At 48.0% G+C, this 19978-nt stretch overlaps 1 long non-coding RNA gene across 1 annotated transcript in view; it reads left to right on the top strand.

Moving 5' to 3' along the window:
* Positions 1–2407: 2407 nt before the first annotated feature.
* LOC131808548 (uncharacterized) overlaps positions 2408–19978 on the top strand; it is a 31710-nt gene continuing 14139 nt past the window's right edge. The window contains exons 1-2 of the long non-coding RNA XR_009344823.1: positions 2408–2973; positions 3087–3151. This is a non-coding gene — a long non-coding RNA (uncharacterized LOC131808548). The remainder of the gene's footprint in view (positions 2974–3086; positions 3152–19978) is intronic.

Raw genomic sequence — 19978 nt, 5'->3', positions numbered from 1 at the left:
CACCACAGCTCTGGCCTCTCCTGGGAAAGGAGGGAGAACAAACAAATTAATAAACAAGCAGAACTGAGTCCTAGATTGTGCTAGAAACTCAAGGAAATAGACAGTACGGACCGGGCCATGATGTAGACAAGGGGACTTTTAACCAAGGGTAAAAGGAACTTGTCATAGTATAGACAGGGGAAGAGAAAAGAAGTAAAACCATTTTTATGTTTATTTCCTATGGAGATTCTACAATAAACCAGCTGGATTAGGGAATTCTTTAAGGATCAGCCCCCAATTCTATTGATTCATCAGCCCCCGACTTGTTAACGGAGCCACAGAGGTGGAATACAGCCGAGAGTCAGGACAGTTTAGGGCTACACTTTAAAGATAAAGCTTCCAAAAGGAGACTTTGGACTGGGGAAACGATTTTTGAACCAGGAAACATGGATGCAACGAGACCGTTCGCAGTGCGCACTCCAGCAGAAATTGTCATCATTGTGGCAAAGGGCCAACGAGATGCTGCGGTGGTCACGGAAGGCTGTGGGCTACAGACATGGGTGCAAAGGAGCGGGAATGCCGAAGCACGAAGGAAACGAGGGGGTGAGTGGGAGGAAGAGGACATGACACGGAGGACAGCAAAGGTGTCTGGGAAGGAGGCTGGTCGCTGCGCCACATTCTTTCCGTCATCCACCCTGGCAAGGGGAATGCCCACAAAACAGTGACTCATGTGGTCCAGGCTCAGCGGCGCTGGTTCAAAAGAACAGAGTTTGGAAGCCAAATGTTATGTCATTATAACATTATAACTTCAGTTCTTTCTTTGCGTTTCTCAGTCATGAGACAGGGTACTTTCTAGCCTGCCCCCCGTTTCTCTAGCGGCCTGTGTGCCTTCCCCGGCGCGCAGTTCTCCTTTCTCCTCTGCCCGTAATTTCTCCTCACAGCTACCCCAGGCCTAGCCCAGTGCCTCTTGGATCTTCCTCTCTTCTCCCTTTTACTTCCAATTCTGCTTGTCAAAGTCCCAAAGAACCACTTTGCAGGCAGGGGTGTCCTCAAGGGTGGGAAGGAAAAGCAAAGACATGGGCCAGCGGGACCCCCCCACTAGCAGGAAAGGGGACGGGGGAGGCTTGGAACAGTCACTGGTGAGTTATTTTATCCTGTTAAACAATAAGTGTGTAGGTTCTTTACAGACAAATGACCTTGATGAGGACACTGTGAGACCCAGACTGAGTTATTTAACCTCTCTGAGCTGCAGGTTCTTTTAGATTCCTCTGGGTGTGATGATTTCTGCCTCATGGGGGTAGCTGGGAGAGTTGAATGGATGACCCGTGAGAAACACAGTGTCCCTTTGAACCCAGTGGCTAACCACATCTCTCTGTGGACCCCTGGGAACATGGGAGAACAGAGCCTACAGCTCAGGAGATATGATTTCCTCAGAGACCCCTAGGATTACGGGCTCCTCTAGGGCTATGGCCTTCTCTCAGCTCTCTCTCTGTGGGCTCTCTCTGACTCCCTGCTCTGCCCTCAAAACCTGCTCAGCTGTCAGGGGGCTTCTGTTTTCCTCTGACGTCAGAGGAAGCCTCCATTTTATCTGATTTCCTGGTTAGTGTGATTTGGTAACCAATGTGTGCACACTGAGCCTCAGACCTTGCTAGGGGAACCTCTGGCATTATTTTAGAGGTGTTGGTCTGGGGGGCTGATTGGGCAACATTCCTTCTTGGACACCCAGGCAGAAGGGCTTCCCTGTTTGGGCCAGCACCCTAAATCTCCAAGCCAACGCCCCTCTCTGGGCCCAGAGTCTCTTTACTTGCCTCATTCCCTTTTGCTGCTCTGACTGGGCTGAGTCCCCTGGGTCCTCTCAGATGGCTGAGACCTTCCCTCCTGCCCAGGATGGGGTTCCCAAGGCCAGCAGTCCTCCCCGCTTGCTCCTTCCCTCGGATTGTGTGGAAATGTGGTGTTGCGGACCAAAGGTGGACATCTGAGGGAAGGCAGGTGGACAAGATGGGGGTCTCTGCTCCGTCACTGTGGGCTGTGACATGAGGGGCCCCGAATTCTGTCCATGACAGGCAAGCACAGTGCTTGACACATAGTGAATGCTCCACAAAAGTGTGTCAGGTGGCTGTTGATCTACCATGTTGGGCTTTCTTCAGCCCTGGGAGTCACAAGGGGGAAAAGGCCTGCCTCACCTGCCTCCTTTGCTCTGTGACAGGCTGGGCACAACTGCGAGATAAACAGTCAAGGCTCAATGTCTCTGTGGGCGCTTACCCAGCCTGGGGGGGGCTGTTCTGACAGGGGGGGTAAGGGACATCGAGTCACCTGTCCATTATCTGTGGACAAAGCTGGGCCAGTGTCCACAGGACGGGAAGGGCTGAGGAGTGGGGAGGGAGAAGCTCTCTAACACACTTAGCCAGTCTGCTGCTTGGAAACACAAACAAATAACGACTGGCTTAATTACTAATGATAACAAGGTTCGAGGGTTTTCAGCACGTATCGGTTATTTCCTTCAGGTCTCCTGGCAGCCTGCCTGGGAGATGGGACCAGCATTTCTCCTGGATAAGTGGACTACGAGGCAGAGAGGTGGGGGAACCTGTGTAGGTTTAGCCAGCTGAACTCAGATCCAAACCCGGGCCTGAGTGTCACCACCTCCAGGCAGATTGCCCTTGTCCCTGCCCCGTTGGCTCCCTCCAGGATGGTGTGGGCCAGTGAGGAAGCTGGCGGTCACTCAGCGTGTCACTTTCTCCTGCTGGTAGAGAGGGGACCACACTCTTGGCACCTGTGGGAGGAGAGACTTGCCCCAGTTCTCTGAATTCCTCACTCTGGCCCTGGACAGGCCCTTTGGGCCCAGGAGACATTCTGCCTGCGAACTGGGAAGTGGGATGGGGTAGGGCAGGGGCATGGGCCTTGGAATGCGGTGGTGCTGGGGTTTCAAACCCAGGCACTAACATGCTGTGACTTCAGACAGATCATCTATATGCCTGGACTTCATTTCCTCCAACTGTAAGCAGGGGGTGGCGGACGGCTGGGGAGGGGCAAAAAAATTCTAATTTTTATTTGTGCTGTGAGTTTCTTATACTTGCCCTATATATGTTCTTCTATCTCTGTGGACACAGAAACCCCTCAAGACCAGCCAGGAAGAGGCCGTGCAGAGTGGGGGAGGCCTTACGGCCAATGGCAGGTGGGAGACATGACAAGGGGACTGGGGGTTGGAAAGGGACTAGTTTCTCGGCAGCCTCTGTGGCCACAGGCCTCTTGTATACTTCTAGAGGCCTTTGCAGTCTTCTGAGCACTCTACACACCTAACCATGGGGGTTGGCACCCCATTTTACGGCTGGCGAAGCTGAGGTCTGGAGGAGAAAGGAATGCTACTGAATTCCTAGTCCCTGCCCAGTTTGCTCAAGGCACTCTCGCGCCTTTTTTGCCCAATACAAACCCTATGGAGTCATCACGACTGTACCCATTCGCTGCTGAGGTAACTGAGGCTCCAAGAGCAGTAACTAGACCACAGTCATGCAGCTCCAAGGAGGCAGAACTAGGCTGATCCCTTGGGGGGATCTGATTACAACGCTTGTGCTTTGCTCACCACGAGGCCAGGCCAGGCACCTGCTCAAGGCCAGCCTCTGGACTCCCAGCCCAGTGCCCTTTCCTTGGCCTGCATTCCCCTTTTGCTCTGAGCCTTCAGGGGACGCTGTTAGGAGCTAGTAGCTCTGGGTTTGCCATCCGGTTCCTGTTGGTTCCCACTGGGCGCTGGCTTGGCTTCTTGGAAAGAGAGACCCGTGGGAAGTCCATGCCTGAGATCTGCCCTCGGGGCCGCTGAACTCCACCTTCCTCCTTCCCTTTTGGAAGAACCAGGTCCTGTTTGCATAGTCCTGCTTCCTGCCCAGGCGTCCTTGCCGTGGCAAGTGCTGTCAGGCTGGAGGACCCCGTATGGCACTGGGACTTACACCGGTGCAGGAGGCTCCCGACCTGTCCAGCCTGCCTGGGGAGGCCACGTGTCCCTCAGGGCCTGAGAGCCCCTTCTCCAAGGGGTGAAGTTGTTGCTTCCCTCGTCGGTCCCATGGTTCAGTGCTTATGTCTGTGGTCCGGGAAGCAGGGGGTGGTGGACAAAGGAGTAAGCAAGGGTTAACTTAATTTTGGCTGTTATTCCTCTTTGGCCTCTGCAAGTCAGCTTAATAGGATCTCAGCTTTCCTGTTGCCTCACCAATGAAACAGAAACCAGACCACAAGGGGGTCTGGAGATGGTTAAACGGCAATGCCTGCCGGTGGGCTGCTGGGCCTCCTTGGAGATATGGCTAGGAAATGACTGCTCCCCTGTTGGCAGGGTGAGCGAAGGGGCAGGGAGGTGGGGGCTCCCGTCAGAGGGAAGGAAGGTCGGTGTTGGGTCCACAGACCTCTACTGGGGCCCCCGGTCCACCACCTTGACATCTATGAGTCTCAGCATGCCTCTTGGGATTCCGTGTGTAAAAAAGTACTATGCTTGGTACAAAATCCACCTAACTCAATAATTGTCAGCCCTACTGAACTCCTGATTTTTCTCTCTCCCACTCCCCTACTTCCTGGGCCTTTGTAGTTCCTCTTCTTGCTTCCTGAAACAACCTTCCTTCTGCTCATTTCCCGGACAGCTCCCCCTTCAGGTATCAGTCCAAATGTCGCTTCCTCCAGGAAGCCCTCTGAAACTGGGCCTCATGGTGCCTGAACTTGCCCTTGGAGTCTCATCCCGGGCCCTCCCCGCCTGCATCACATGTCTCTCGTTTCCTCAGGGGGCCCGGTCATATGTGGCTCCTTCATCTTGGAGCCCTGGCAGTGGGCCCTGCGGAGGGTCTGAACCATTCACCAGCTTGAGAGGAAAAGAGGAATGGGCAGGGATTGGGGAGGGACAGGTCACCAGGGCTCTGACCCACTGGGGAGCCCTCTGGGAACCACGAGCAAGGGGATTTAGCCAATCCCGAGGTCGGTACTCTCCTGCCAGGATCGTATTGCTCTCCACAGTGGTTTTCATTATTTTTCATTTCCAGACTATTTTGGAAGCTGGCTGCCATGGGAACTGAGTCTTTGGAAAGCCCCAGCCTCTTTTCCCCTCCTGCCCCCACCCCTCCTTCTAGCTCCATTCCCTCTTAATTGGGTTTTAGTTCCCTGGCTTTCAGGCTGGTCTGTTTATTTTGATTGCAACTCCACAGAACAAATCTTTAATGAAGCAGGTTGTGGGGAGAGCCATTAGCAGCTGCCTGCCCCCAGGGAGCGGGGGAGTTGCGGGGGGGTGTGGCGGGGGGGAGGCAGCCTTGGCAGCCCAGGGAGGAGGCAGTGGCCAGGCGTGGGTGGCAGTGGGCGTTTGGGGCTGAGGATTCCTCCGGGTGTAGTCCGGAGATGAAGGGACAGATCTTGCTCTCTCCAGGCTGTCTGTAGCTTTAGCCAGGAGGACCCCACAGCCCTTCTCAACAACCCAGGGGCCTTCACAGGGCTCCCCCAGTCCTCCCAATGGGCCCAAGGGGGTGCACTCAGGGGATGCACTCTACAGATAAGGGGAGAGTGTTCAGATAGAATGAGAGACCCGGGTCACCTCTCGTCACGCCTATGGCTTTTTCCCTTGGAGACCCCCAGTTTCTAAGAAGTGGCACTCATCCTTACACCCGACTGGCAGCTGTGGTCCAGACCTGGGTTTTGTGGGACAAATGTCTCCTTGATTTGTGCCTTGGTTTCCCCATCGCTATGGCTCTAGTGTAGAGCAGTTTGGGCTTTTGACTACTTATAGGGCTGTTTCTGGGACTGGATGAGATCATGTGTGCCCAAGAGCCTGGCAGACAGGAAAACTTCACATAAATGTGAGTGGCTATTAGGAGCGCAGTGTAGAACAGTCCATATAGTTTTCTGAGCTGTAGCAAGCCCAGAGGAAGCCCCTGGGGCTTTGAGTGGCCTCATCTTCAATATGGCCTCCATGGACATAGGTAGTTTTCCCTTTCTCATTGACCTCATCCTGCCATTCATCTTAGAAGCAGAGACCGATGGGATGCTAGGGGGAAAGCCGCCTTAGAACCCAAGCCCAGTGTTTTCATACTGGTGGATTCTGTGACTGGGACTCTGAAGATGATAGGGCGGGGCTCCAGCCCTCTCCACATCCTTAACTTCAGCCCAAAACCCTCTGCCTTTATCTGCTCGGTATCATGGGGTTTCGGTAGCAAGGAGGGCTCCCTTTCTGTACTGGTCATGGTTGGCTCTGCAAAGTACGCTCCCAGCAGGTGGTGATCCTATTGTCCTTTTTGGTGACGGCTTGGAAATAAACACTTCTGGCCAATAAGAGGTAAAGGGAAATCTGATAGGGAAATGTGGGGAAATTTCCTTGTTCCTAAAAATGAAACAACAGAAAGATGGATTCTTGGGGCACTTGGGTGGCTCAGTGGTTAAGCGTTTGCCTTCAGCTCAGGTCATGATCTTGGGGTCCTGGGATCGAGTCCCACGTGGGACTCTCTGCTCAGCGGGGAGCCTGCTTTTCCCTTTGTCTCTGCCTAACTCCCTTGTGCATGTGTGTGCTCTCTTCTCTCTCTCTCTCTCTGTGTCATCGACCAATCAATCAAATCTTAGAAAGAAAGAAAGGTAGAAAGAAAGAAAGAAAGAAAGAAAGATGGATTCTTTTTGTTCTTGGCTGGTAGTGCGCCTGGTTATAATGACTTATACTGGGGTAGTCATCCCTGTGCCCCTGCAGGAAGTCAGAATGAGGACAAAACGAATCCCTGGAGAACTGCAGGGTATCTGATGACATGAGTGAGTGGCTGACCATACCATCCCTGGAATGGTCTCGACTTCCTTATTGTTGAAACCATTTGAATCTGCTCTTTTTGTGTTTTGTTGGTTTTCTCTTTTATAGCTTAACACAAGCTAATTTGATATACTGGCTCAGTCTCCCCATTTTATTTTATTTATTTTTTAAAGATTTTATTTATTTATTAGAGAGAGAGAGAGAGAGCATAAGAGGGAAGAAGGTCAGAGGGAGAAGCAGACTCCCTGCAGAGCTGGGAGCCCAATGTGGGACTCGATCCCAGGACTCTGGGATCATCGTCTGAGCCAAAGGCAGTCATTTAACCAACTGAGCCACCCAGGTGCCCAATCTCCCTATTTTAAAGAAGGGGTGACTAAAGTCCCGGGGGGAGTGGGGAATGACTGGGTCAGGGTCGTGCCCTGATTAGTAACAGAGGTCATCCTCCAGGGCCCCAGGACTCTTGATGGCTGGTCTAGGGCTCCTTCTTGGATTCATAGCTGGAGATCTGGTATGCTGGGCTTGTGCCAGCTGGCATTGCCCGCCGGTGTCTGGAGGGTCCAGGCAAGCCAGAGAAGCTTGCAAGCCTGAGAGAGTTGGAACCAACCAGGTAGTATAACCTGAGGGCATCTTTAGATGTTCCTGGGGGGCAGCCTCTGAAAAGCATGTAACAGATGCATTATTCATTCATGCACCAGGTTGTGGGACCATAGAAAGAGGGGGAAACTGAGCTATTCAGGTTGCCACATATACCTGTTAGAATTACACTGGGCTTCTTAAAATAAACCTTGAACAAGTAGGGGGTATTTTTCTCACATAATAAGGAGTCTGGAGAGAGGCAGTATGGGTTGGTAAGGGAGAAATTAAGAAATAAGTTTCTTGCTGTCTTCCTGCTCTGCCATCCTTGACCTGAAGCTTTTGTATTCACGGTCACAAACAGCTGTGCCACTTCCAGCCATCACATCTGAGTTCCAGGCCAGAATAAGGGAGTAGGGAAAAAGTTTGGCCTGCTGAACTTAAGTATCTTTTTATCAAGAAAACAATACCTTTGAAGAAGCCTCGCTATGAAATTCTTTGCACACCTCATTGACCAGAAATGGATTACATGGACATCTTTAGCTAGGTTTGGGGGAGGTGAATATTTTCAGCAGGGAATTTTGCTGCTCTAGATAAACTCCAGATTTTGTTAGAAAAGAGAGAGGGGGGAAAATGGGTTTTAGGAGGCAAGCAGCGGTCTTTTGTGGCCTGCCATGGATTTACACAGTCTTTACTTAGCAGGGCAACCAAAAGCCAGGAATAAAACTCAGAGGGTGTGAGCCCCTCTCTGAAGGATCTGAAGCCACTCATGTCTCTCAGTTTGCTGCTTCCAAGGTCTTGTTCTTCCCTCTCACGGATGCCAGAGTCATCTTCCCACTGCTCCTCAATGTGATCCAAATTCCTTAACCTGGTATTTATGGTGTAGTTTTTGAATATAGGTGAGGTTTGGTCGGGTCTGGAGCCCACCTCTTACACATAGAGAGTGCTTGACAAATATTCACTTTCCTTCAGAATGATTCATCTTGGGCAGTCTCAAGCCAGGGGTTCCAGGAGTGCCCTTGGGTTGATCATGGGTGGAGTTCCAAACACAGAGTGAGAATGTGCTCACCGTTATGCTCATGGTGACTTAGAAAGTTGACAAGTATGAGTTGGCTTGAATGGCTGTGCCCATTTGAGAGCCAGGGATCCTATCTGTCTTGTCCACCACGGGGTCCCCAGCTTACAGCATGGTCCCTGCGCCTCAGAGGCACTGAGCAAGTACCTGTTGGAAATGACGTAAGGAGGCATTTCAGAACAATTCACAATTGGATCAAATGTACTAGCTTCCTATTCTCCCCCCAGGACCTGTTCTGTAGCCTGGAAAAAGCTCTCTCATGTCTCAGTCCTAATGGGGGAGTTGAAAAAACAAACCCTCAAGGACAAGTCCTTTAGGAGAGGCCATCCAAGGTCTCTCTCTTGGTCCCAGCAGTTGTCCAGAATCAGAGTTCCAAGGATGACACTGCAATGTCCCCCAAAACACAAGTGCCCTCCCGTGCTTCTGTTCTCCCATCTTCCACACTCCCAAGGGTCACACACTCTTGCTCCAGCAACTGGAGAGGCTGGGAAGTCACAAAAGTGGTGTATTCAGCGGCAGTGGAAAGCAAAGAAGCAGGACGCATGACTTTGGAGTAGACCGTGACTAGCACCTGCTTCCATTCTCTTTGGAGATAAATGAATAGGAGTTTGGAGACATAAAGTGACTTGCCCAGTGCTCTGTCACAGATAAGCAGCAGATCTGGGGTCTGTCTGATTTTAAAGTCCTGTTACTACCAGACAATGACTTTGATGGTGCAAGACAAAGGTGGGTGCTGCAGAGTATGTGTGAGGCTGGGTAGGTTGATCAGACACTAGGAACCTCCACCCTAGGGACCGTGAGTATGGCATTTCTAACACAGTCCCTCTGGATTCATAACTCCTTCTCTTTGAAAATGGACCTTAATGGGATGCTAAGGAGGCGTTATATAAATTTATCTTTTTAAAACTTCTATAAGTATAATATACATTCAGAATAGCACACAAATTATATAAGAGTGCAGCTCAATTAATTTTTGTGAAGGGAACATACTTGTATTCAGCACCTAGATCAAGAAACAGAGCATTACCAGTACTTCACAAAACCTCTTCTTGTCTTTCCCAGTCTTTACAAGGCCCTGCTAAGGATACACAATATCTTGATCAAAACTGTTTTGATTGTCTGGGTACCTCTTATAAATGAAGTCATCCCATGCATATTCTTGTGTGTGAATTCTTTGTTCACAATTCTACACTTGACCTTAGCCAAAAGTCTGAGAAACAGTTTGTTCACTCTTCGGTTTGAGATTCAACCATGTGTTATGTGAGTTGTGGTTCATTTTCATTACTGCATATTCCATTTTGTGGGTATAGGGCAATGTATTTCTCCATTTTTACTGATGATGTGTATTTGGGGTAACTATTTTTAATTTTTAATTTTTTAAAGATTTTATTTACTTATTTGACACAGAGAGAGAGAGAGATCACAAGTAGGCAGAGAGGCAGGCAGAGAGAGAGAGGGGAAGCAGGATCCCTGCTGAGCAGAGAGCCTGACTCGGGGCTCAATCCCAGGACCTTAAGACCATGACCTGAGCTGAAGGCAGAGGCTTAATTCACTGAGCCACTCAGGCACCCACCTAGTAACTTTAAGTTTTTACTGCTCACAAATGGTTCTACTATGAACATTTTGAGCATATAGCCAGTTCTGTTGGAAATACATCTGGGAAGGTATGTATTTCATCTTAGCAGATGTTGCTAAAGAGTTTCCAAAGTGGTTATACCAATACACATCCCCACCATCTCATGAGTTCCAGTTGCTTCAAATTCTTGCCGACATTTGATTTTATCTGTGCTTTTAGTTTGAGCTCTTCTGTCTGCTTGGTATGTAATGGCGTCTCATTATGGTTTGGTATGCATCTGCATTTCTTGCTTGATTAATAAAATTGAGCACATTTTAGTGTATTTATTAGTCACCTACGTGTTTTTATTGTTTAACTTTGAGTGAGGAAGGTGAGAAATGGGGAGAGGCCTCTTGAATATGAAGGTGTGTGGGGATGGTCGAGGGGGACATCTCTGCTGTGTGCAGACCAAGTAGAAAGGGAATCCTGGGAACAAAGGCTGACGTGTCCACAGAGTGACAGTGCTAAGAGGAGCAGTGAGATGCTGATGTGAGAAAAGACAAGCTTTGGCTAAGGCATTTAGTAGCTGACACATTTGGGTAAGATCCCCAATGTCCACCTCTGTCAAATGGAAAGAAGAAGAATACAGACTAGATGGTGTTGCTGTGGAGGTTTAAACGAGAGCAAATGTGAACAGTGTCTGGCACATGGGTACGCAGAGATAAATTGTCTTCAGTGCCTGCCTGATAAGTGACAGCCATTATTCCTCTGATGGGGTAGTGAGGACCAGTACAAGTGCTCCATAGTTGTGGGAACAACAGCAGAACACCCAGTGACTTGTACAAGACTTGGTTCTTGCTGAGAATTCTTACATCTCATACATGGGCCCTCACCTTAAGAAATTAGCCAGTTTAGTGTTTGCCCTCTTCTGCTCTCCTGCCCTAAGAACTTGCGAACCCCACAAGGACGAATAAAATAAAAAGCATTCATTTCTCCTAATGATGTTATTAAAAAGAATGGTCAGTTTTGTGTTGTCCCATGCTTCTCTAAGTCATTAAGAGTCAGTTTTACTATAACAGCTTTCTCTAACTGAGCTGGGGCTTTTCCACAATTTAGATGTTATTCATCTAATCTCCCCTTGTCTTTTCCTGTTGTGTCATGAACTTTATTTGTCTGTAACAGGGGGGAAATGGACATAAAGTAATCAGCAGATGAATACCAATAAGGCCATGGCAAAAACCAGCCTCAAGGACCAACCAGTTTTAGGTCTGGCTTCGCTGGTGGCCTTCAGAGGATGAATTTTATCTGAAAACTTTACAAGCTCTGTTTTTCCTCTGTCCTGATTTTGTCAACCCAGAGAGTTGACTTGAGAGACACAATCTCCAAAACGGCTTTTGCTGAAGACTGCAGTTGTAGACAGTAACCTCTGATTGGGAGCCCAAGACAGGAGGTGCAGAAGCAACACGGGAGACCAACTGGGATCAACTTGCATGGGGTCACCTCGGTCCAAATCTACCCCTCACCAGACCGGTGGCCCACTCTTTTGTAGGATATTCACTGTAACCCAACTTCTTAGGCATACTTTGCAAAATGGCGTAACTCCACAGAGAATAGTCTGGATTTACAGTGGCCAGGTCGGGGAACTTTCAGCATGACCAAATGCCTTAGACTGGGGATTGACAAACATTTTCTGTAAAGAGCCAGATAGTCAATGTTTTAGGATCTGTGGGTCTCACAGTCTCTGTTGCAACTCTTCCTCTGTGCTGCTGGGTTGTAAAAGCAGTGATAGTCAGAACATAAACAAACAGGCATGACTGTGTTCCAGGAAAAACTTATTTACAAAAAGAGTCCACGAGCCAGATTTGGCCTGTGGGCTGTAGTTCACTGAACCTTGCTCTAGTGTATACCTCACCTGCCAACAATAAAATCTTGGCAAAACAGTAAAGACGGGGCATGGATGGGAATCAAGACCTCAAGGCCCATTTGAAAACCTCCAAATGAATGTTATACAATTATCCCCTGTGAGGGACTATGAATATATTTGGCTGTTTTTGTTTTTGTTTGTTGTTGGATTTTCTTGCATGGTTCCCCCCTACCAGGTTTGTTGAAGTCTTTTATTGTTGAAGAGCATTAAAACAAGCCATTCAATTTTACGTTTCTTACTGGAGCCCCAATCTACTGCTATAATGATGAGTAACCTTATTTTACTGAGAAGATCATTAAGGGGCTCTGTCCATGCCACCCAGATCCTTCACACAAAATAGAAGGGATGGATGCAATTTTCAAATTAAACCTAGCCCAGCTTTCAGAAACACTAGAATCTCCCTGGTCCCAAATCATTCCCTGGCCAGTTGCCATTCTCCTTTGAGAATATGTCGGTTCTCTACTCATGAGGGTAACGAGCCTACCCAAGCACCTAGGAATTTACCTCTCATCCTAGATTCTGCCCTGTTAGAAGCAATAATAAGCACATACCATAAGCGATCCATTCAATCTGCTAGTTTAATCCTTAATATCCTCCTAATCCATCCTTGTACAACCTACGACTTGGTTTTCTAGAAGAGATGTCCTGGAGAGACAGCCCATGGACCATGATGGAAAAAGACTTTATCAGTTATTGTTGACACCCAGTAAAGGAGTGAAACTTAAGGAGTTTGATTTTTTTGGATTTATGCTTCTCAATTAAAGGAACGCAAATCATCCCTGGCAACTGGAAGGCCATCCCAAACAGAAATTTCCCAGTGAGGACTCTTAAGAATCCTCCAGAAGCAGAAGATCATCAGGAGACTCTAGCCTGAGACCCTCATAAGCAGAAGACAGCATGGCATGGAGAGTTTATTCTTCCAAGTCTTCAGAAGAAGGGAGTCCAGATATCTCTGGAGCCACAGATGAACATATCCTCCTTTGTCTAATGCTCTTACTTTAATTTTTGCCTATTTCTTTCTACTTTACAGTCATGTTTCCCTGAGAGCATCACTGCTGCTCTGTAATGTAGGTCTTAGTGAGGATATGTCTTTGGTCACTGTCATGTCTTTTGTTCTTCTTCCCAAAGAGACTCTTTCGATCCACACCTACACCTTCAAGGCAGTCTATACTCCACTGGGGTACTATTTTTTTCTAATGTGGAAATCAAGCCTTAACATGTTCAAAATGTGTAGGTATTTAAGATCTCAACACCCTCCGTGAAACATATCTCACTGAAACATGCCTCCAGGAACTTACAAAATGAAACCACATAGGCTATTCTAGAAAATTACCTGGAGGAAATATTCTTTCACTTTTTATGTGGAACATCTAAATGGTGATTTCTATAATGAGGGCTATGCCATTGGAAAAGGATGAGAGAGATGTATTATTAATCTTAGCTGAAGTTATAAATAATCTCCCAAAGCTTTTGAGGTTTATCAGACAAATCTAAACTCTTTGGCCCAGTTGGAAATTGACAATCAGATAGCTTTAGATTTTCTGTCAGCTACTCAGGGAGTTATCTGTGCTGTTGCCAACATTTTGTGTGTTAGCCTTGGATAAATCTTTCTGACCAGATATGACAATCTCTTTCAAAGCTGAAAGAGATGGCCACTTTTCTCTCTGAGGTATATCCTAATGGACTCTGGAACACGATTTTTAACTTGGGTTCAGTGATGTGGGATCCTACAAAGTCTGAACATCACCCCGATTTTCATCTTCATGTGCATAATGGCTGCCAAGTGTAAGCTGTCCAGAGTCAGGAATGTGGGTACACAGGTACAGTCATATCACATGACTCAACAACCCATCACTTGACAGAGGGAACAGGGAGGCCAGGTTAGTCCAGCTCCAGACTGTTGTTTCTAAGATGAGATAATTCACCTAGAATTCTGACAATTATTTAGAGGCTGCCTTCGTGGCCTTTAGTTTGGCTAGGGAATGGCCGAAGAGGGAAGGGCCAGGAGGATAAGAACCCATGCTCCACCCGCACTCCCCCGCCCCGCCTCGCCCTGTCGCATCAACTGTGCAGTCCCCATCACAGCAGTCTTTGACTCCCCTAGCATTCGGTTCTTTTGCTCATCACCTTACCGCACTGGAATTGACCTTTGCCTTAAGAAACTAACTGGGCCAAGGACTGGCTCCAATTCTAATGTCTACCCTCTACTAGAACGTTAAAAGCCATGGCCTCATTTCTCCCAGTGGGACATCATGTCAGGGACCTCCATGTGGTGTCCTCCCCCATTGCAGTAAGTCAGGAAAATGCCGTTGGCTCATGTCAGCATGGGTTACTTTCCATGGAGGAGGCTTTTCATACGAGTGATGTTGGACCCATTTTAATATCGTACACATTTACCAATATCTGGCCTAGAGTCCTCCGAAAAAATTCACATTAGATGTTCTTAGAATAGAAATACATTTGAAAAGAGCTATTTGAATCCTTTTAGAGACCCAGCATGCATGTCCTTGTAACTGGTTAATTAATTCACCCATTTATTCAACAACCATTTTGGGTATCTGTTATGTCCAAGAACCCATGCTAGGTGACAGGAATAGCAGCAGTGAGCAGGACAGATGTGAAGCCACACTTGGGTAGCTCGCAAAGGTATTTCTCAAAGGCATGAGTAGCATTTGGCTTCCCTCATCAGTTCTGCCAGCTCTGCCCCACCTATGGCCCAAGATTACCTGAGGAGAATAGTCAGTATTTCATAGAATTAAGGAGCTAGAAGGGAACTTGGACATGGTCATCCAACCTTTTATTATGTAAATTATATTTACTATGTAAATTAATAAACTGAGGCCCAGAGATATTGAGAAACTTGTCCGGAATCACAGTGTGTGTGTGTGTGTGTGTGTGTGTGTGTGTGTGTGTGTGTGTATGAGAGAGAGAGAGAGAGAGAGAGAGAGAAAGATTGTGTGTAAAAAAGGGGCATAAACATCATATATTTTAAATAAAAAAGAGTCAGAATTAAGGCCTTTAAAAATGAGCTTTCTGGGGCACTTGGGTGGCTCAGTGGGTTAAAGCCTCTGCCTTCGGCTCAGGTCATGATCTTAGGGTGCTGGGATCAAGCCCCGCATCGGGCTCCTTGCTCAACAGGGAGCCTGCTTCCCCCTCTTCCTCTCTGCTTGCCTCTCTGCCTACTTGTAATCTCTGTCTGTCAAATAAATAAGTAAAATCTTTTTTTTACAAAAAAGGGCTTTCTGAGAGAACCGCCATTCATTATGAACTCTAAGAACTTTATTTTAAAAACAAAAGATTGTTCTGTTTGAATATTGAAGTATCGGTGTTTCCTCTGTTTTGGAACATCAGGATTTTTAAAACTTGGATTAAAAAATATCACATAAAGAGGTGCCTGGGTGGCTCAGTCGGTTAAGTGTCTGACTCTTGATTTCAGCTCATATCATGCTCTCAGGGTGGTGAGATCAAGGTCTGTGCTCAGTGGGAAGTCTGCTTGGGATTCTCTTTCCCTCGTCCCCTGCACCATACCCCTGCTCATGCACACACATGCCCTCTCTCTAAAATAAATAAGTAAGGGCTCCTGGTGGCTCAGCTGGTTAAGCAACTGTCTTCAGCTCAGGTCATGATCCCGGAGTCCCTGGATCGAGTCCCGTGTTGGACTCCTAGCTCCATGGGGAGTCTTATTCTCCCTCTGACCTTCTTGACTCTCTCATACTCTCTCTCAATTAAGTAAGTAAAATCTTTTTTAAAAAATAAAGTAAATAAGATCTTTTTTAAAAAATTGCATAAATTTCTCAAAAATTGCTCATCCACTCTTTATGTAAACATTCCCATCACTGCAGGAATCTTCTATTGCCATCAGTAGAAATGGCACCTTATAGCCCAAAGCTGGTTTCCTGGGTAGAGAGAGTAAGACCCTTTTGAGAAGCAGCAGCCCTATTTCCTGGGGCAGACAGACAGGCAATCCTGAGACAGAGGGGTCACTCAGAAACGGGGATCTCTCTGCCTACCTCTCCAGTGTGGAGCTGGGCTCTGTCCTCCCAGACTTGCTGACCTCTGTGTGACCCTTCCAAATCCACATAATCCTGTAAAGGTCAGCCCACAGACCCACCACCTGCTGCTCCATCATAGCCTGAAAACTTACTGGGCTGGGATGAGGGGACGCCGGGGCCCTTTGAAACCGTCCCCACTCCTTGCCAGTAGAGATGGTGTTTTAGGTCTGATGTGAGGGTCCCACACTCCAGGCCAGGAGTCAGGAGGCTCTCCTTTTCCTTCCCAAGCAGGAACTGTTGAAGGAAGAGGGAATTCAGTTAAAACAAGATTTGCTTTGTTCTCCTGGGATCTCTTCTGCTTTGCAAAGGTGTTCCAGGGGGACTGTTGAGCAGGATGCGAGGGGGTAATGGAAAGGGAATGGCATAGGGGGCAGATAAACCCGAGGGAATCTGAAGCTGGTTCCCAGACAGGAGAGTTGACCGGAGGGGGATCAACAGAGACAAACTTAATCCCTGTCCTCAGAGAGACCTGTGGACCAGGCTTTAGCAAAAGCTTTTTTTCTGTTCCTGGAGAATTTAGACAAAATAGCCCTGAGCCCCATGAGGCAGGGGAGCAAAAGGCCCTCCCCAAGCCGGATTGGGGCCTTCAGGGTTCTGATGAGTTCTGTGTCTGGAGTGACTGAGTGGGGCTGGCAACTGGGAACAGAGCCTAGTGTGGGAAGGAGACCTCAGTGTCTTCAGAGCTGGGGAGACTCTTAGGGATCCTCTAATTCAATTCCTTCTTTTGGGGGATGGACAATGATTAACAGAGAGGGAGCAAGATCAGCCCAGGTCACACAGCACCTGTTGCATTTCAAATGCGGAACTCCTGACTCCCAGTCTAACTCCTCCTGGATCCTTCGACCGAGTGGGAGTTCAGGCTGTGTCGTTCATTCATTCATTGGTTCGGTTCTTCGGCTTTGTGCCTTGCCTTGTGGAAGAGTCCGAGGAAACTCACCATATTATCTTTGCACTGCATGAACTTGAACTAGAAACACACATGCACACACACACACCTGCATGGGAACAGTTCATTGGAAATAGAGAGCAGTCCATAGTCTTTTCTGTATTGAACCACATGGACAGAAAGAGTTAGAGGAGATCAAAGCATGAGGAACTGGGGTGCCGAGGTGAGGCCACTCTAATTCTTAAAGAATTCTTACCCTCCACCTCAGTGACTGGCTGCCCACCTCCCCAGGCTTTGACTGGGACAGCGTCAGAATTGCTGGGATGCCATCGAATTGATTTGAATTGAGCTGACATGGGTCTTGTTTGGGGCAGAACTGGTTCTTTGTAGGTACGGGGCGAAGGCCATGGGGCCCTCTCTGCCTGATGCCTTGGAATTCAGGTTCTGCCTAGAAGGCTGAGGGCTTCCTCTGGGGCCCCCAGGCCCTGGTGAGCTTCTGGAGGGACTGAAAGATACAAATCCAACGGCGCCAATCTCTGTTCCCCCATGGTGGCGGGGCATCCAGCGATGGGTTTCTCCAGAGCACGGCAGAGCAGTAGGGGGGGAACAGGAAGTCCCTGCCCAGCCATCTGCAAGGTTCCCTTCCTGTTTGCCAAGTGCTTACTGAGCCCCGGGTCTCTCACGGAGCCCCGAGTACAGGAGGCAGATTTATTTCCCAGCTGGAAAGACAAAGACACCGTATCTGGCAGAGAAAGAGCAAGTTGGAGCTAACTCATGAAAAGAGCTTTGGCTTAGGGCATGGGCTGTGTGGAAGGTCAGTTGCAGCTCGACTTTTTGGCCAGAATGAGGTCATCTGCCTAGACTGACCACGGAGGAGCCACCAGGGATGTGGCCACCTCTTTACACAGTTTGGGACTCACCTTGGGGACTTGCCTTTTGAGACTCAGTGCACCCTTTCTCTAAAAAAAAAAAAAATATCTATCTATCTATCTCTATATCTCTATCTCTATCTATCTATCTATCTATATCTATCTATCTATATCTCAGAAAGAGAGAGAGCACAAGCAGGGGAAGCAGCAGAGAGAGGGAGAAGCAGGCTTCTTGTTGAGCAAGGAGCCAGATATGGGGCACAATCCCAGGACCCTGAGATCATGACCTGAGCAGAAGGCAGAAGCTTAACCAATGGAGCCACCCAGGTGCCCCAAGTCTCAGCATGCTCTTTTGATGATTCTCAGGGGAGCAAATCTCTACCATTTGTGGATGAATAAGATTTCTGGAAATAATAAAAAGTCACTCCACATAATGTAGAGAGAAATTTAATCATGACGTGGTACCCCAGAAACTGTCAACTGTAACTGTTGTGGGTCAACTCTACTCCAGGAAAAAAATTAAAAGGGAAAAAGTCATCCATTGTTGATGCTGGACATTCCATTCAGTTTAGTTCTATTCAACCAATGTTTCCTGGGTGTCTGCAGCCGGCAAGGCTCTGTACTAGGCTCTGGGAATTAGATAAACCCCAACCTTGCCCTCCCCTGCCTGGGAGCTGACAGCTTAGCGGGCAAGAGAGACACTAAATTTAAAGACAAATAATGACTGGGGTAGTGAGTGCATCAAAAAGGAGGTGGGGAAAGCACATCAGTAGGTGGGAAAGGGTAGCATTCTGGGCTGAAGGAACAGCAGAAAGGATTATAATATTAGCCATCATTTCTTGAGCCCCGGCTACGCATCAGACACTATACGAAGTAGTTTATATGGATGATCTCATTTAATTCCTAGAACAAAGGTCTGTGGTGGGTGCCATCATTATCCCCAAATTATAGATGTGAAAACAGGCATAGCCAGAATAAATAGCTTTCTCAATTAGTAAATAGCAGAGCCAACTCTGAACTGCTAAGCGAGAGAGCCTGTGTATGTTCAGACGGGCTGGCATTGTTTGAATAAAAAATAACAAGAATTCTCAAGAGGACGGGAGGGGAGAGCTTTGCAAACATAAATCGGGACAATCTCAGCAAAATGATGTGGCAACATGTGTCTAGAGAGTGTTAAGTTGTGCATTCTCTTGGTCTCCACATTCTGTCATCTAGAAACCTAGTCAAAGGAAATAATCAGGAATGTGCATAAAGGTGTACCAGGAGAAATAACTGAAATGGTCTTCCACAGGGATCGCTTAAATAAATTACAGCACAATTAGTGCAATAAAATATTACACAGAGTTTAGGGCACCTGGGTGGCTCGGTCGGCTAAGCATCTGCTTTTGGCTCAGGTTATGATCCCGGGGTCCTGGGATCGAGCTCGAGTTGGGGGATCCGTCCTCAGTGAGGAGTCTGCTTCTCTCTCTGCCTGTGTCCCTTCCCCTTGTTCATGCTCTTTCTCTCTCTCTCGCACACACACAAATAAATAAATAAAATCTTTTAAAAAATATTTCACATAGTTTAAACATTCAAAATTTTGTTTGTTCCTCTTGTTTGATCTCTTCAAGGTGCTTTGAAGAAGTGTGAGAGAAGTCTGCAAAAAGATGGAGTGGGTGGGCCCCTCTGTCCCGATAGCAAGGAACTGTAGCTGGGACCCCTGGGTAGTTCTGGAGGAATCAGGGAGGCCAGGCCGAGGTGAAGCCTGCTGGAGGGGAAGTGAGACTTGGCTCCGAGTAACCGTGACCCAGGGGAGGGGGTGCGGCCAGCCGGCGGCCTGCCTGAGTCCTGGCACTGGCTCCAGGCTCGGGGTTTAAAGAGCTTTAAAAGCTTATTAAAAAGGTTCCTTAGACATCAAATGGCTCTTAAAAATCAATATTTTGATGATTTAAGTGCAAGAGAATCAGAAACATATGGATTAAATTGCCCTCAAATTATACACACTTAAAAAAAAAATGTGTTGGTCTTTAGCAAGCCCCAAATATTTGAAAAACAGATAGAGATGTTTTCCTCATCTTCAGACAGAGCTCTGCTAGGTCAGCTTGAAGAGTCCAAAGAGGAGGTAAGTGGGAACGGGGCAGGGCTCAGAGGCCGACGTAAGGAAATGTCCCCAGCCAGAGTCTTCTCCTGTAGGCCGGGCTGTGCAGGGGTAATGAGGGATGGACTGCTTGTGTACGTGCCTGTGTGCATAGGCGTGTAAGGGAGAATGCAGGTGCACATTCTCCTCTGGGCCTGCTTGGACCCTCCTGAGCCCACTTCCCCCAGCCAGCCTCGTTCCTCT

Source organism: Mustela lutreola, chromosome 9, assembly GCF_030435805.1.
Source record: "Mustela lutreola isolate mMusLut2 chromosome 9, mMusLut2.pri, whole genome shotgun sequence".
NCBI classification, from domain to species: Eukaryota; Metazoa; Chordata; class Mammalia; order Carnivora; family Mustelidae; genus Mustela; species Mustela lutreola.
Note: the sequence above shows the minus strand (reverse complement) of the source record. Positions and strands in the feature narration are given on the sequence as shown.